Source organism: Elephas maximus, chromosome 9 (assembly GCF_024166365.1).
Source record: "Elephas maximus indicus isolate mEleMax1 chromosome 9, mEleMax1 primary haplotype, whole genome shotgun sequence".
Taxonomy (NCBI): domain Eukaryota; kingdom Metazoa; phylum Chordata; class Mammalia; order Proboscidea; family Elephantidae; genus Elephas; species Elephas maximus.
The window spans coordinates 10,256,165-10,274,028 of record NC_064827.1 but is presented as its reverse complement, the minus strand read 5'-3'; positions in this window follow the sequence as shown (position 1 = coordinate 10,274,028).

The following is a 17,864-nucleotide window of genomic DNA, read 5'->3' as shown; positions in this document are numbered from 1 at the left end:
TTTTGTTTTCTTCCAAAGTACCTCCGGGTAGACTCAAACCTCCAACCTTTTGGTTAGAGGCCAAAGGTACTAACCATTTTCACCACCCAAAACCAAACCCTTTGCTGTGAACCCATTCCAACTAATGGCGACCCCATGTGTTACAGAATAGAACTACGCCATATGGTTTTCTCGGCCGTAGTCTTTACGAAAGCAGGTCACCAGGCCTTTCTTCCGCAGAGCAGCTGGGTGGATTCGAACCACCAACCTTTAAGTTAGCAATCAATTGCAAAACTGCTTGCATCACCCAGGCTCTTTTTGCACCACCCAAGGACTACTTAAAATCCGAAACTAAGAAATACCCCATAGCATTGAGTTTATGTTAATGGTGGAGGAAAAGCATGGAGAAAGATAGTGATAATTGTGTAACTGGATGAATGTAATCACTGTCACTGAATTATGTTGTTGTTGTTAGGTGCCATCCTGTTGGCTCCGACTCTTAGCGACCCTGTGTGCAACAGAAGGAAATACTGCTTGGTCCTGCGCCGTTCTCACAGTCGTCGCTATGTTTGAGCCCATTTTTGCAGCCACTGTGTCAACCCATCTCATCGAGGGTCTTCCTTTTTTTCAATGAGCCTCTACTTTCCCAAGCATGATGTCCTTCTCCAGGGACTGATTCCTCCTGATAACATGTCCAAAGTATGTGAGACAAAGTCTCACCATCTTCACTTCTAAGGAGCATTCTGGCTCTACTTTTCCAAGACAGATTTGTTCATTCTTTTGACAGTCCATGGTATATTCAATATTCTTCACCAACACCGTAATTTCAAAGGCATCAATTCTTCTCTGGCCTTCCTTAATCATTGACCTGCTTTAACATGCATATGAGGTGACTGAAAATACTATGGCTTTGGTCACACCTTCGTCCTCAAAGTGACACCTTTGCTTTTTAACACTTTAAAGAGGTCTTTTGCAGCAGATTTGCCCAGTGCAATGCATCTTTTGATTTCTTGACTGTTGCTTCCATGGGCATTGATTATGGATCCAAGTAAAATGAAATCCTTGACAACTTCAATCTCCATTTATCATGATGTTGCTCATTGGACCAGTTGTGAGGATTTTTGTTTTCCTTATGTTGAGGTGCAATCCATGCTGAAGGCTGTGGTCTTTGATCTTCATCAGTAAGTGCTTCAAACCCTCTTCACTTTCAGCAAGCAAGGTTGTGTCATCTGTATAACGCAGGTTGTTAATGAGTCTTCCTCCAATCCTGATGCCTGGTTCTTCTTCATATAGTCCAGCTTCTCGAATTATTTGCTCAACATACAGATTGAATAAGTATGGTGAAAGGATACAGCCCTGAAGCACACCTTTCCTGATTTTAAACCATGCAATATCCCCTTGTTCTGTTCAGTTGCTGCCTCTTCGTCTAAATACAGGTTCCTCATGAGCACGATTAAGTGTTCTGGAATCCCCATTCTTCACAATGTTATCCATAATTTATCATGATCCACACAGTCCAGTGCCTTTTCATAGGCAATAAAACACAGGGAAACATCTTTCTGCTGTTCTCTGCTTTCAGCCAGGATCCATCTGATCAGCAAAATTTTACTTGCATGTGACATTAATGATATTCTTTGATTATTTCCACATTCTGTTGGATCACCTTTCTTTGGAATGGGCACAGATATGGATTCCTTCCCATCAGTTGGCCAGGAATTAGACACGTAGAAATTGTTGAATTGGTGGTTTGTTGTGAATATTTTTACCACAGTCAAAAACACATATATCCCACAAAAAACAGGAGTGGAGAGAGAACTGACCAACAGAATAAAACCCCAAAGAGAGAAGAAACGATTCTTATTTTTGCTTCTGTCTCCTTTCACCCTCAAAGCATCATTGCACCCAGTAAGACTACTGTCCTGAAATCTGCTTCATCTCCTCCCTCAAATAATGTCCACATCCTCGGGCAAAAACTGACTTTCTGCAGGCTTACAAGGTGTTTGATCATAGTGAGACACGTGTGAGTAATAGCTCACGCTCGTACACTGCTTTGCAGTTGATAAAAGGCTTTGTATTTGTTGTCTCCTTGGAGGCTCAAAGCAACTAAAAAAAAATGTAGGAATGCTATTCATGGCTTCCCCCATTTTACAGATGAGGAAAGGAAAGCTTTCTGTGAGGTCAGGGAAGTGGCCAAGATGCAGCCAGCCCAAATTCTTGTAATGCCCTCTCACTCTTTATTAACATCACTGAGTATAACTGGACAGCCACTGAAGACATCAGCTGAAGCCTGCCCAGACTTCCAGCCATTTTCTTAAATGTAAAGACTGTCCTTTTGCTTATGTCTTTTCCTCGGCTTCCAAGGGCCCATTCCATGCAAAGTTCCTCACTTTAATGGTATGGTTGAGAGTCTTAGCTTAGGACCAAGTAGTCAGAACCTCAACATATGTCCTTCCTTAGGCATATTGCCTCAAGCGGGATCAGTTGGAGTATTTGGGAATTTGGAAATGGAATCAAGGGAAATGGCTGATTCAGCTTCTGTATCCACAGGCAATGCTTGGTGTTCCCAGACTTGTAACAAATCCTCACTTTGAGTCTATCTTCCCCCACAGGTCTCTGTGTGTATTCTATTCTTTTTATAAGACACTACTCCGACCATGGACCACCAGAAGAATGAACTAATCTGTCTTGCAAGAAGTACAGCCAGAATGTTCCTTAGAAGCAAGGATGGGCAAAACTTTGTCTCACATACTTTGGACACATTATCAGGAGGGACCAGTCCCTCAAGAAGGATAGCATGCTTGGTAAAGTAGAGGATCAGCAAAGAAGAGGAAGACCCTTAACAAGATGGATTGACACAGTGGCTGCAACAATGGGCTCAAGCATAACAAGGATTGTGAGGATGGTGCAGGACCAGGCAGTGTTTCGTTCTATTGTACATAGTCGGGTCGCTATGAGTCGGAATCAACTCGATGGCACCTCACAACTCAGAAGTAACTAGGTTTAGGACCCACCCTACTCTGGTATGACCTCGTTAACATAATGTTACGGACTGAATTGGGTTTCTCAAAAGTATGTGTTGGAATCCTACCCTCTATAACTGTGGCAGTGATCCCATATGGGAATATGGTTGTCTCTGTTATGCCGATGAGGCCATATCAATGTAGGGTGTCTTAGACCTAATCCTTTGAGACACAAAAAGGGCAGATTACACACAGAGAGAAGCAAGCATGAATGGGGGAAAGACAGACGCCAAGGTGAGGTTTCTGCAGAACGCCAAGAAGACGCTAGACAAGCTAAGACAAGAATTTTTCACCAGAGCAGGGAAAGAGGGCCTTCCCCTATAACCGGCACCCTGAATTTGGACTTCTAGCCTCCTAAACTGTAAGAAAATAAATGTCTGTTCTTTAAAACCACCCACTTGTGGTATTTTTGTTACAGCAGCACCAAGAAACCAAGACATATGACAAAAGGAAAACCCTGTTTCCAAACAGGATCACATTTACAAGTTCGAGGGTTAGGATTTCAGCATTTTTTTTTTTTTGGAAGGGGGCATAATTCTATCTATAACACCCAGTAAAGAAGACAAGGATATAATCCCCAAGCCTTGATGGTGACCAGAGTATGGCCAGGCTGCCGTCTCTCCACTTCTAGCGCCTGCCTCTCTCTTTCCATCACCATCCTTCTCTCCTTCCACAGGGCAGGGGACAAGGAGTCCCATCTCATACTAGACCGTACAGTTTTACCACCCAAGAGGAAAGCCATTTCCCTTGGTTCCCTTTCCAAATTCCCAAGTACTCTGGTCCCTTTTGAGTCCATGTGCCCAGCCACACAACCTCTCAGTGGGAATTCCTCCAAATAAGGGGGTGCTATAAAAAAAAAAATTTTTTTTTTTTTTATTCTGTGTAAGGAGCCCTGGTAGCACTGTAGTTAAGAGCTATGGCTGCTAACCAAAAAGGTCAGCAGTTCGAATCCACCAGCCACTCCTTGGAAACCCTATGGGGCAGTTCTACTCTGTCCTATGAGTTGAAATCCACTCGATGGCAACGGGTTTAGGTTTTTTGTTTTGTTTTGGTTTGGCTTTGGTTTGGTTTACTCTCCAAAGGAAAGTGAGATGAGTGAGAAAACAGTAATTGTCCATAAATCAGGTGACACTTCTGCTGAGCATGTCTTTTGAATAACTCTGTTTCTCTGAATTAACATAGCACTTTGTAACACTCTAAGAAATTCATGACATGCCGACATAGCTTTCTGTGTATGTCTTTTCTCCTCCTGCTGTATGTGACGCTGGAATAATTCCTTAACCTCTCCTAGCCTCAGTGTCTTCACTAGAAGTTGGAAATGAGGATTCTTCTCATCCCTACCTCGTTAAATTTGGCGAGAAGCTTCAAGTACTTAGCACAGAGCCTGGTAAGTAGAAAGGCATTCGGTAAATGTTAGCTGTTCAGATCATTGCCATCAACATCCTGTTTATCCTTAGCATGACCTCCTATATAGCAAGAACCACTACGGTTAAGCGCTCGGCTGCTAACGAAAAGGTTGGCAATTAGAAGCCACCCAGCAGCTCCTCAGGAGAAAGACCTGGCCATCTCCTTCCGTAAAGATCGCAGCCTACAGAACCGTATGGACCAGTTCTATTCTGTCACACAGGGTGGCTAGGAGTTGAAATCGACTCAACGGCACCCAGCAGCAACAACAACAGGCCATCATTGCACACAGTCTTTGGGCACCTGAGCCAAACCAGTTGCCATCTAGTCAACCCAGGCTCATGGTGGCCCCATGTGTGTCAGAGCAGAACTGTGCTCCACGGGGTTTTCGGCGGCTATTTTTTCAGAAGTAGATTGCCAGGCCTTTCTTCTGAGGCCCCTCTGGATGGACTGAACCTCCAACCTTTAGTTTAGCAGCGAACAGCTTAACCATCTGCACCGCCCAGGGAAAGAGACTAGGACCAGCTTTGTAAACACAACTAGTGCCCCTGCCTGCCCCTCCTGCATGTCCCCCAGGGGCTAGGTCAGAGGTCATTCCATTACTCTGATTCTATTTTTGTGCTCAGCTCAGAGCTCTTCTGCAGTGTGGGTCACACTGCGGAATAATCCTATTTGCCTAGAGATCTTTTCAGCCTTCTCTGAGCCTCTCCTGGAGAAGTCTTGGCAGGAAACAGAAGCAACTGATACATCCTTCCTTCCCTTGAGACTTCCTTGGTCTAGAAAAGGTGTCAGCCATCTTCGTGTAGAGGACATACTGGCAGGCTGGACCAACATTTCCCAGAAGGGGGCCTGAGTAAAGCACACGTTGAAACCCTTCCTGGCTTATTTCCCTCTCATTCACAAAGCGTATTAGCATATCACAGGCTCTGAGAAGTCCTGCAGGAAAGAAAGCTATTTAGCTTTATTTAGCCCAGTATTTCCAGATTGTATTTGACCATGGAGCCCTTTTCCAAAACACCTGTTAGCAGATCAAGGGCATTTACATTCCATGAAACACTTCAACCTCCAGGGTCCCTTCCGGCTACACCATTCTGTCATTCTCTTTCTCACCAGTTGTTTGTTGTTGGTTGTCTTGGCACCAGCTCCGACTCACCTCACCGTGACCCCATGTGCAGAGCAGAACTGCTCCACAGGGTCTCCAAGGCTGTGGCCTTTCGGGAGAAGATCACCAGGCCTTTCTTTCGAAGTGCTTCTGGATGGGTTCAAACCACGAACCTCTCAGCTAGTAGTTGAGCCCTTAATCATTTGCACCACCTCAAAAGAGTCAGGTACACACTGTCCAGTGTTTTAAAACCCATTGTGATTGTGAGACTTTAACTGAATTCTCTGTAGAGCCAGTCCCTGGGTTAGGAACATCTGACTTACTGACAACTAATACTTGCCCTTTACCGTGGCGTAAATTTGCCCTCACTTTGAAACCATTCAACCAGCCCCTCAACGAATTCCTCATCACGAGCACCTTCACTTGCTACAGGGGCAGCTTTTAAATCATTGAAAAAGCTTCGAGCCTTTTCTTGCACTAAAGCCCAAGTCCATTGCCGTGGAGTCGATTCCAACTCATATCTGCATTATAGAACAGAGTAGGACTGCCCCGTAGTGTTTCCAAGGAGCAGCTAGTGGATTTGAACTGCCAACCTTTTGGTTAGCAGTCAAGCTCTTAGCCGCTGTGCCACCAGGGCTCCAGCAAAAAAAAAACCCAGTGCTGTCGAGTCAATCCCGACTCATAGAGACCCTATAGGACAGAGTAGAACGGCCCCATAGAGTTTCCAAGGACGACCTGGTGGATTCGAACTGCCAACCCTTTGGTTAGCAGCCATGGCACTTAACCACTACGCCACCAGGGTTTCAGGCTCCACTAAAGTAAAGCTAAACAAGAATCAAACGCACCTGTTCCAACTTACCTACAAATTCGACTTAAAGACACAGTTAGGAATGGATCTAGCTTGTAACCCAGGAAACTGCCGGTGTACATACATTTCATCTTATATGTTCTCTTCTTCCACACTCCCCCTACCCCTGTCTCGCCTCCCCCCTCCCCCAGCTGGCAGGAAAACACACATCTATTTGGCCCATGGTAGTTCTACGCAGAGTCAGGGTTCACTTCTGTGCACACCAGCACTAGTTGCCGTCAAATCAACCCCAACTCATGGTGACCCCACGAGTGTCAGAATAGAATTGTCTCCATGGAGTTTTCAATGGCTGTTTTTTTTTTTAGCAGTAGATTGCCAGGCCTTTCTTCTGAGGTGCCTCTAGGTGGACTCAAACCTCCAGATTTTCAGCGATTGAAAACGTTTGCACCACCCAGGAACACTCCGCGCACGCAGGGAGTGCTGACAACACGGTGACTCACTGACTCAGAGCAGAAGGCATCCCAAAAGCACAGAACAAGAAGCAGGAAAGCAGGTGGGAAAATGGCTCAGGCAGTCCTCTAAGTGGGCTCTGGGCCCCTTTTTAATCTGCCCCCAAATCTTCTGGAGATGAGGAAAGCCAATTGGATATTTCAAACCATTCCTAAAATACCGCCTTCCACTAAGCCTTCTGTTCCCCAGTAAACAGATAGCAGCAATTCCAGCAGAATTTTCTGCTCCTCGTTCCTTCACGGGAGGCCACTACACATTCAAGCAACGTAAACACACCTGTAATGCGTGTATCGGTGAATACTTGTGCTCTTGTCTCTGCGTCCCTACATCTCAGCCTTCAACTCTTTATCGCCCCCTTAGCCAATAACCACTGTGTGGCCTTGGACTAGTTGCTTATCCTTTCTAAGCCTCAGTTTTTCCATCTGTGAAATAGGCATAATGCTACCTACCTCATAGGTTTGATGAGAGTTTTTAAGGAGTTAATACGTAGAAGTTGCTTAGCACAGTGCCTCCAATATAATAAGGGCTTAACAAATGTCTAATGAAATCATGATGATTATTTATTAAACAAACAAAAAGACACCCGCCGTAGAGTCCACTCCAACTCGTGACGACCCGACACGTGTCAGAATAGAGCTGTGCTCCGGAGGGTCTTCAATGACTCCTTTTTTGGAAGTAGATTGCCAGGCCTTTCTTTCAAGGAGCTTGTGGGTAGATTTGAACCGCCAATCTTTTGGTCAGTACTGGTACTCTTAACCCTTTACATCAACCAGGGACTCTGACTATTTATTACTATTATTAAACTAATAATTGTTGCTGCAGTGATTATTATTAAGATAATTAGTACTATGATTGTTATTAATATAATTATTATTACTATAATAATTATTATTTTCCTCTGTATCAGATGGAGCCCTGGTGGCACAGTGGTTAAGCTTGAAGGCTCTAACCAAAACGTCAGCAGTTGGAATCCACCAGGCGCTCCTTGGAAACCCTACGGGGCAGTTCTACTCTGTCCCGTAGGGTCACTATGGGTCGGAATCGACTCCACCGCGGCGAGTTTGGTCTGCATCACATAGTATTCTCTCTGAGGGCAGGCATGGAGCATGAGTCGGAATCGACTTGACAGCAACTACCACCAGCACAAGAGGCTGTGTTTAACCTTTTGGCCACTGTGTAACTTCATATGCAGATTAGTAAATAGTATTGTTAAGGATGAAAAAACTATTTTTACTGATCCCTAAATGCTTACCAGCTAACTGTGCAAAAGGAGCCATCCAGTCCATCTGGGGCCTGGTTCAGGAGGTAGCCATCGGATGCCCAGAAAATGGACACGCTGTTGCTGGATCTCCTGAGGCGCACACAGCGGTGATGGGCAGAAATAATACCAGTGTGGTCTCCCGGCTCCTGCAGGCACTGGCCCTGACTTTGAAAAGTATTTCATGTTAGTTGACTAATTTTTAAGAATTGTGTGTTTTGAAAAGCAATAGGTTTTGTTCTAACTCCATTTTTCTAAAAAAAAAAAAAGAACAGGCCTCTGATTTGCTAGCCAAGGATAAAGGTCCAGTTTTCAGCTTCTCCCCCGCAGTACCTGGTGTCAAAGAGAGAAACTGATAGCAGGTATCTTGCTTTGGTTTGCAGGTTTTCTTACCCACAGAACCAAATATGTATATGCTTTAAAGAAATCCCCGACCAAGATTAATCTGCCAGAGGCTATTCTTTCTCCCAGCGTCGCAAATCCTTTCTCCCGTCTTTGAAGCCAAGCTTAATCAAAATCAAACTCGTTGTTGTTGATTCGGATTCCAACTCACAGAGACCCTACAGGACAGAGTAGAACTGCCTCATAGGATTTCCAGGGAAAGGCTGGTGGATTTGAACTGTTGACCTTTTGGTTAGCAGCGGAGCTCTACATCACCAGGGCTCGAAAGCCGGGCTTACTAAGTTTGAATCTCAAAAGATATGGCTGGGCAGAGAGACAGAGACCATCCTGTGACCTGATATCCCTTGATGTCCGTAAAGGGAGGAGGGAGACAGGGTCCAATCAATCACGTTAAGGTTAGAGAATGGTTATCGTCTATTTTTCTCCCTTCTCTTCTCTTTATGAGTCCCGCTGTGCCTACCTTCTCTGAGGCGTTTGCTTTTTCTGGAATCAAAATGGCCTCCCTATAGGCATATAGAATAACTGCTCAGAATAAACCTTCTATTCAAATTCGGGTGAATTTTGATTATTTTTAACACCAGAGACATCGATACTATGCAGTAACATAAGAAACTTTTAAAATATCCATATCCAGTTTTTAAATTTTAAAATAAGACAAAAAAGTTTACTTTTCTCAAATAATCTCTAGACTCTTCTTAATAGCTGAACTTTGTTTCTTTAGGCTTCAAGAAAAAAGCAAACCCCAAGTTAAATTTTTATGAAAAAGGAAATATATTTTCCACCTTTAGCTCAAATTACCTTCCATTTAATCATTCAAAATCTTAGCCTATACAGAATTTTCTCTTTTCGTTTTAGGAGAGGATCCCCAGCATATGACAAATCTCCGTATAAATATTTTAACATTCCTATGTAAAGCTGACTTTTAAAAACTATTTTATATCCATCTGTGTTATGGAGCAAATACACAAGCCCATATTCCCATGCTATGAATAGATTTTTCTCAGCTGTGATGTCTGAGTAACTTTGCATGACCGAGAATGGAGTCTCATATGATCAGGACCAGTCCAGTCCCTGAAGAACCTCATACTTACTAAAGTAGACCGTCAGCAAAAAAGAGGAAAGTCCTCAACAAGATGGATTGACACAGTGGCTGCAACAATGGGCTCAAACATAGCAACAATTGTGAGGATGGCACAGGACCGGGCAGTGTTTCATTCTGTTGCACATGGGGTCACTATGGGTCAGAACCACTCAACGGCATCTAACAACAGGAGTCCGTTTTGGGGGCTGTGAGCAGATGCCAGTCCGCACCTTCCCCCACCCAGCCCAGTCCAGCCTAGCTCAGGTTTTATTCACCAGCCGCCCGGTGTCACCAGGAATCATCCTGCCAGCAATTCTATCTTCCCTGCCTGATGAGTTTTCCCCATTGGAATCTTCCTCTCTTTTGTTCATTCCTTTCGAGCACAGCTGAGCAAAATTGGCACACTACTTTGAAAATGAACCCAAGCTAATAAAGGAAACTCTATCCGTCTGCCAGATTGTCATACCATGGTGGCTTGGTGTTGTTATGGTGCTGGAAACTATGCCACTGGCATTTCAAATACCAGCTGGGTCACCCATGATGGACAGGTTTCAGTGGCGATTTCAGACTAAGACAGACTAGCAAGAAAGGCCTGGTGATCTACTTCTGAAAATTAGCCAATGAAAACCCAGTGGATGACAACAGAACACTGTCTGATACGGTGCTGGGAGATGAGCCCCTAGGTTGGAAGGCACTACACAGTAGTCGCAATAATGGACTCGAGCACGCTGACGATTGTAAAAGTGGCACAGGACTGGGTACCTTTTCATTGTGGCGCACATGGGGTTGCCATGAATCGGAGCTGACCGCACAGCAACTAACGATGCATCTCCAGACCTTTGTTCCTAGTTTGTCTTAGTCTGGAAGCTAAACTAAACCAGTCCGAAGGCTCTGAGTTAACCAGGATATCCCACCTTAACACCCGTCCAGGATATATCCCAAGTCCCGAGCAGACCCCTTCTTCTGGGATATGCTGAAATCCTAACTCCTGTACCTGAGAATGTGACCTTGTTTAGAAATAGGGTCTTTGAAACTATTAACAGTTAACATGAGATCATACAAAACTAGGGTGAGTCCTACTCCAGTATGAGTGTGTCCTTAAGAGAAGAGAAGAGACACGGAGGAAAGATGGCCACGTGAAGACGGAAGTAGAGATTGGAATGATGCATCTACAAGCAAGAAGTGCCAAGGATCACCAGGAACCACCAGAAGCTGGGAAGAGGCAAGGAAAGATCTTTCCCTAAGGCTTCAGAGAGAGCACGACTCTGCCAACACCTTGAATTTGAACTTCTAGTCTCCAGAACTATGACATGATAAATTTCTGTTGTTTTAAGCCACCCAAATGCACGGTTACGGAAGTGTGAGGCAGCTAACACACCTCTCAAGACTCAAGTTTTTGATCTAACAAAGGCTTTAATGCAACAACATCCAGCTCTCCGACACGAAAGTCCAGGTGCAAAAGGTACCCAGAGACAGGAAAACCTGTCTGTGGACTCAGTAACAATGAGCCAAACTACGCTTATGTCTCAGAAGGATGTTAAGAACTTCATTCAGGTTACACTGGAACCGATCCAGGGAACCAACAGAAAGTGTGTTTTTGTTAGGTGCCATCACGTCAATTCTGACTCATACCAACCCTACGCACAACTGAACAAGACACTGCCCCGTCCTGCGCCGTCCTCACAGTCGTTGTTATGCCTGAGCCCATTGTTGCAGCCACTGTGTCAGTCCGTCTCGCTGAGAGTCTTCCTCTATTTCACTGACCTTCTACTCCACCGAGCATGATGTCCTTCTCCAGGCACTGGTCCCTCCTGATAACATGTCCAAATTATGTGAGACAAAGTCTCACCATCCATGCTTCTCTTCCAAGACGGATTTGTTCATTCTTCTGGCAGTCCAGGGTATATTCAATATTCTTCACCAACACCACAATTCAAAGGCGTCAATTCTTCTTTAGTCTTCCTTACTCGTTGTCCAGATTTCACATGCATATGAGGCAATTGAAAATACCATGGCTTGGGGTCAGGCACACCTTGATCCTTAAAGTGATATCTTTGCTTTTTAACACTTTAAAGAGGTCTTTTAGCAGATTTGCACAATGTGACAGGTCATTTGATTTCTTGACTGCTGCTTCCATGGCTGTTGATTGTGGATCCAAGTAAAATGAAATCCAACTTCAATCTTTTCTCCGTTTATCATAATGTTGCTTATTGGTCCAGTTGTGAGGATTTTTGTTTTCTTTATGTTGAGGTATAATGCGTACAGAAGGCTGTGGTCTTTGATCTTCCTTAGTAAGTGCTTCAAGTCCTCTTCACTTTCAGCAAGGAAGGTTGTGTCTTCTGCATAATGAGGGTTGTTAATTAATCTTCCTCCAGTCTTGATACCTGGTTCTTATTCATAGTCCAGCTTCTCAGATTATTTGCTCAGCATACAGATTGAATAGGTATGGTAAAACGATACAACCCAGACACACACCTTTCCTGACTTTAAACCACACAGCATCCCTTAGTTCTGCTCAGACAACTGCCTCTTGGTCTACGTACAGGTTCCTGATGAGCAGCACACAAGGAAAACTTTGCTAAAGAACATTCAAACAGAGAGTCTATACCCAACAAACAGGAATGACAAGACGGAGAGAAAGGAGAGGTCAGGCCTTACCTTGGAAAGCGCTGGTGACTGACTCAGCGTGGTGTATAGTGTCTGTCCCTGAGTCCAATATTTGCCTGACAATCTGGATATAGCTTGTAAAATCGAAAAATCACTCACCAGAGAGGAAAATGTGTTGTTGTGTGCATCTTAGGACTTGGTTCTCTATAACTGCAAGGTAAGACAACACTATCATTCAAAGCAAGTGCTTTTCTTTGTCTTGGCTTGTTCTAAAGTCAACAGCTTCTAAATCAAGTGTCTAAGTACATGCTATAACTACCTCCTCCTCCAGCTTTCCCACTCCTCCTGTAGGGTTTTCATTGCACAACATTGACCAGCTAACAACGCTTTCTGCTGAAATCTGGCTCTCTGCTGAAGGGTGTCCAGAGACAGAAGACTGGGATCTAGAAGCCTCTGCCTCCTAGAGCTGTTGCTTTCGTTTAGCTTGAAGAAGCCCACACCCAGCTCCTAATGACAAACATCTGACCCACCCGGTCTCCCCGCAAGCAAGCCCTCGCCCATGTTTTCTGCTTCCCCACCCCACGTGCGCCCCACAGATTGCTCGTGGAGAAAGGGAGCCTGCCAGGAGAGTAACATTCCACCAGACTCGGATTTAGCCAGCCGTTTCCGCATCCTGCCCCAACCAGCTGGAACCCCTCCACTTCTTCTGTGTAAAGGTCTATCTCATTTCACTGAGTTTCCCAATTTAAAAGTCTAATTCGTTTCACCAAAAACACCACAGAAGGAAACCACCTACAGCAGCCCTCCTCTGCTAGATTGGCCAGGTTCATTCCCAGAAAACAGTCCAAATGTGCTGTGCAGGGACTCAACCCAGTGTCACCCTCTTATTGGTGCCCCCTGAAACTTGGATAATGTCAGTGGAGGAAAATCAAGCTTACCAATGACATCAGCCCCTGAAGTCATTCCTGCATGAAAAAATAGTAATAACAAGCTTAATGTCACTTTAGAAAAAAAAAAATCCAAACCCACTGCCATTGAGTTGACTCCAACTTTATTCTTATGGAATAAAGCCCTGCAAAATACCAAGGAGTTGCAGTTTGAAAATGCAACACACTTTCTCTAAGCAATGAGCTACATGTTTGCATCGCAGAGCACTCCCAGAGCCAGGGTTAGAAGGCTCAGCTGTTGCTAGGTGTTCTGGGATGAGGGAGAAGGTCAAAGGGCTTGCCAGGGGATAATGACTTAGGGAAGGAGACCATGAGAGAAAAGGAAGTGAATGTATTTTTTTATCATAAAAATTAGACACACATCTGTCTACCACCCATCCGTCAGTCTGTCATATTGTGGTGGCTTGTGTATTGATGCTGGAGGCCATGTCACCAGCTTTTCAAATACCCATGGTAGACAGGTTTCAGTGTAGTTTCCAGGCTAAGACTAGGAAGAAAGGCCTGGAGACCTACTTTCTAAAGTTAGCCAACCAAAACCCTGTAGATCACAACAGAATATTGTCCGATATAGTGCTGGAAGATAAGCCCCCTGGGGTTGGAAGGCACTCTAAATACACAGTGGCAGTAGCAGTGAACTGGAGCAAACCAAAGACAGTGACAATGGTGCAGGACTGGGCAACGTTCCATTGTGTTGTACATGGAGTCGCTGTGAGTCAGAGTCGATTTCACAACAACTAAAACAACTCGCATCTGTACATACATACAAATTTCTAAAAATCACATGATTTTCACATGTGTAATCTGTCCACAATTGTCTCTCCTGGTTAATGAGGGGAAACCTCCCTCTCTTGTTTCTCCTGCACTGTTCAGGGTGCCTTCCTCTGGCTTCTTTTGTATATAAACTATCTATTCAGTCTGTGACCTGTAGACCGCCCCCCCACCCACCATCTCCCCACACATTCTCCATTCCTGCCACCGGCTGCGGGGCGTCCGCACGCCCACCCGCTTCCCGGTCAGGTTTGAACAGAGAACCAGGACCCAGCAGGCATCCTGCAACGCTCGCACTGCGTTAGTTCATGCTTTGCCCCAGGTGGGAGAAATCGCAGGATTGCGAACTACAAGGAGGCAGAGCTGCCTCCCATATCTCAGCAGCAGGAGCTGTCCTGTGAAGAAGCAAGCAGCCCTTTTGCTACATCCTCCTCCGAATGCCCGCCTATGTCTGATTAGATGTCGCACGAAGAAAATGGTCAAAGAGCGCCACCTACAGTGAGAGGCTAGCACTGCAGTGGAGCTGGACCATATCAGCAAAGATTCCCCAAGCCCCCCACTTCTCCTCCCACCCCCAACCACCACTCCTTTCCACCCAACCTCCAGCTGCTGCAGAAAGATCGTGATGAGGACAGGAAGCCAGTGCAGCTTATCACATCAAGGGCGTACACAGATGTGAGCAATAAAAGCAGAAAATGTTCACATGTTGCTAGGCCAAACGGTGATGAATTACCCCTGACCGAGACAAGTACCCGGAAAGTTGGCCTAGGGATTATTATACTCAGAGTCACGATCTGTTTATTTTCCCGATAAAGCAAAAAAGCCACCAGGCCTCCATGCTCCTTTGGGCTCCTTCTGGGCAACCCGTAGCCACCCCAGGTGACAGAGTAGAACTGCTCCGTAGGGTTTTCTAGGCTGTGATCTTTACAGGAGCAGATCTCCAGCTTTCTCCCATGGAGCCGCTGGGTGGGTTCCAATCACCAGCCTTTAGGTTAGCAATTCAGCACTTAACCCTTTGTACCACCAGGGCTCTTTCCTTCTTGGTTCAAAAAGCCCATTGCCATCAAGCTGATTCTGACTCATGGCGACCCTATAGGACAGAGTAGGACTGCCCCTCAGCGCCTCCAAGGCTGCAGTGTTCACAGCAGCAGGCTGCCACGTCTTTCTCCCACAGGCCGGCTAGTGGGTTCCAACTCACTGACCTTTTGGTTGGCAGTCAAGCGTTTAACCCCTGTGCCCCCAGGGCTCCTTACAAAGGATAAGGTTGCTGTCAGATCAATTATGATTTTCATCGACCCCACGTGTGTCAGAGTAGAACTGTGCTAAAAAGGTTTTCAATGGCTGGTTTTTCAGAAGCAGATCTCCAGGCCCTCCTTCTGTGGTGCCTCTGGGTGAACTTGAACCTCCAACCTTTCTGTTAGCAGCCAAGTGTGTTAACCATTGCCATCACCCAGGGACTGCAATAATGCCCAAAGTGGGTACTCAATAAATACGTTTTGAGTAAAAATGATTTCTGCAACCCAGTACATGAGTGTTGTGGAATGCCTACCCCATAAATAAACTAACATGGGATCTGATTCAGTCAGCGTAAAGCTGAGGGCTATGTCAACTATGTCTACTATTCTTAATTTATATTTTTTCTTTAAATTGGCTCACTGTTTAACTCCCCCCAGCAAAAAAAAAACAAAAAACATTGCCATCAAGACTCACAGTGACCCTATAGGACAGAGTAGAACTGCCCCATAGGGTTTCCAAGGTGGTGGATTAGAACTGCTGACCTTTTAGTTAGCAGCAGAATGCTTTAACCACTGTGCCACCAGGGCTCCGATATGTTCAAGATGTGTCTTTAAATATGCATTTATCTCTGCAAAAATAGGCAAGGTCGTTTCATGCACACAGATGGTTTTAAGTTGCGTGTTGCTGTTGTTCTTGGTTGCCGTTGAGTTGATTCCAACTCATGACAAGCCCCTAGGTTACAGGGTAGAACAGTTCCACGGGGTTTTCTTGGCTGTAAACTTAACAGAAGCAGATTGCCAGGCCTTTCTTCCGAGGCATCACTGGGTGGGTACGAGCTGCCAACTTTGAGGCTAGCAGTGGGGTGCAAACAGGCCCCTCTAGGGGCCTTTAGGTTACTTTGTTGTTGCTAGTGGATTCCAACTCCTAATGGCATCATACTGTAATTTTTTTCCCCCTTATCATTACCCTCAGCCCCACATTTTGAAGACCTGCGCGTGTTGCTTTATGTATAACTAAGGTGCCCCCGCCATGTTTGACTTACTGAGAAGTCGTCTGTGCACATCTGGTTCTCACGCTGAAATCAGCGTGCATTCGAGTCCAACTGTTCAGGACAAAGCAAGAATGTTCGTGGCTGTTTGTCTGACACCAGGTGCACGTAGCCCAGCTTTAGGGCTGTAACGAATTCCTTTCCATTCCCTTTGCCACGCTTGCTGGCCGGCCTCACACGTGTCTTTATTTTTTTTTAATAATCTTTTATTGTGTTTAAGGTGAAAGTCTGCACAGCACATTAGGTTCCCATTTAGCAATCTCTACACAGCTGTTCAGTGATATTGGGTACGTTTATCACTGTGTGTCATCATTCTCATTCATTCGTTCTGGTTGTACCATTTCCTGTGCTCTAGTCTCCCTGCCCCCTTACCTCTCATCTTTGCATCATCTTTGAGTCATTTTTGACGTTTTGGTCTCCTATAGATGGTTTTTTAAAGGAGTTCCTTACTCACAGGTGATATTCTTTATTTCATGAGCCAGTCATTTATTTAGCTAAAATCTGCCCTCGGGGAGAAATTTTGATTCAAGGTTTAGGCAGTACCACAAGGCGATAGTATCAGGGAGTTGTTAATCTGTCCAGTAAGTCTGGACTTTTTAAGGATGTGAGTTCTGTCCCATATTTTTCTTTCATTCTATCAAGATCCATCTATTGTGGCCCTGCTCAGAACAGCAGGTAGTGGTGGCTGGGCACCATCTAGCTCTTCTGGTCTCAGGGTAGATGAAGCTGTGGTTCACGTAGACTATTAATCCTGTAGCTAGTTTCTTCTTCGAGTCTCTGGTTTCCTTCTTTCTCTTTTGTTCCAGACAAGTGAGAGACCAATATCCTGGGTGGCCGCTCACAAGCTTTTAAGATCCCAGACAGTACTCATCCCAATGGGATGTGGAACATACACTTTATGAACTATAATATGCCAATTCACTGAGTTGTCCCACAAGACTCAGCCCTTAATCCCAGAAAACCAATCTCATGAGGTGTTTGGTTATGTTTAGGGAGTACCTATAACTGTGTCCGCTATGTGGTATATTATACATATATACGGACACCCATGCTTACACACACATACCTGTCTGTGTGCCTGTAGATGCTTCTACCTCTGCATACGTACGCAGCCACACGTTCATACTCATATATACATGAGTATAGTCAGATTTGTGTAACCACACACATACTTCATTGTTGTTGGTCACAGGGGACTTCTTTAAGAAGTAAAAAGAACTTGCCCCTTGATTTCCTGGCAGTCTCTTTTGGCTCTTTTTCATGAAATTCACGCCAAAAAAAGTTCAGAGATGGATTCCAAGAGAAAAATCTCTCCATCCTGTATGATGTAGCCTTGCTTAAGTAAGATAATTCCAGCCTATGGGAAGGTATTTAAAAAATACAAAAAGTTACCTCAACCTTGGGTTACAGAAGGTTTCAAATGAAAACAAGCAAAAAAAAGTCATACTGCTTATCAGAGCGTTTCCTAGCTTTTCTCTTCCTTGTTTGTTTTGCAGATAATAAAATAAGTAATAAATCCAAAACCAAATTCTCGCTCCCAGGAGGTAAACTTCCGCCAACACCTGTGAAGAGGGAATTCGGCTCACACGATAACACTTAATTAAAACGTGTATTTTCCACATGTACGTGGGAGATGGAAAGAATGCTCCTCTGGGTGAGTTTCCAGCTACAATCTTTCAAACTATGGGACGGTA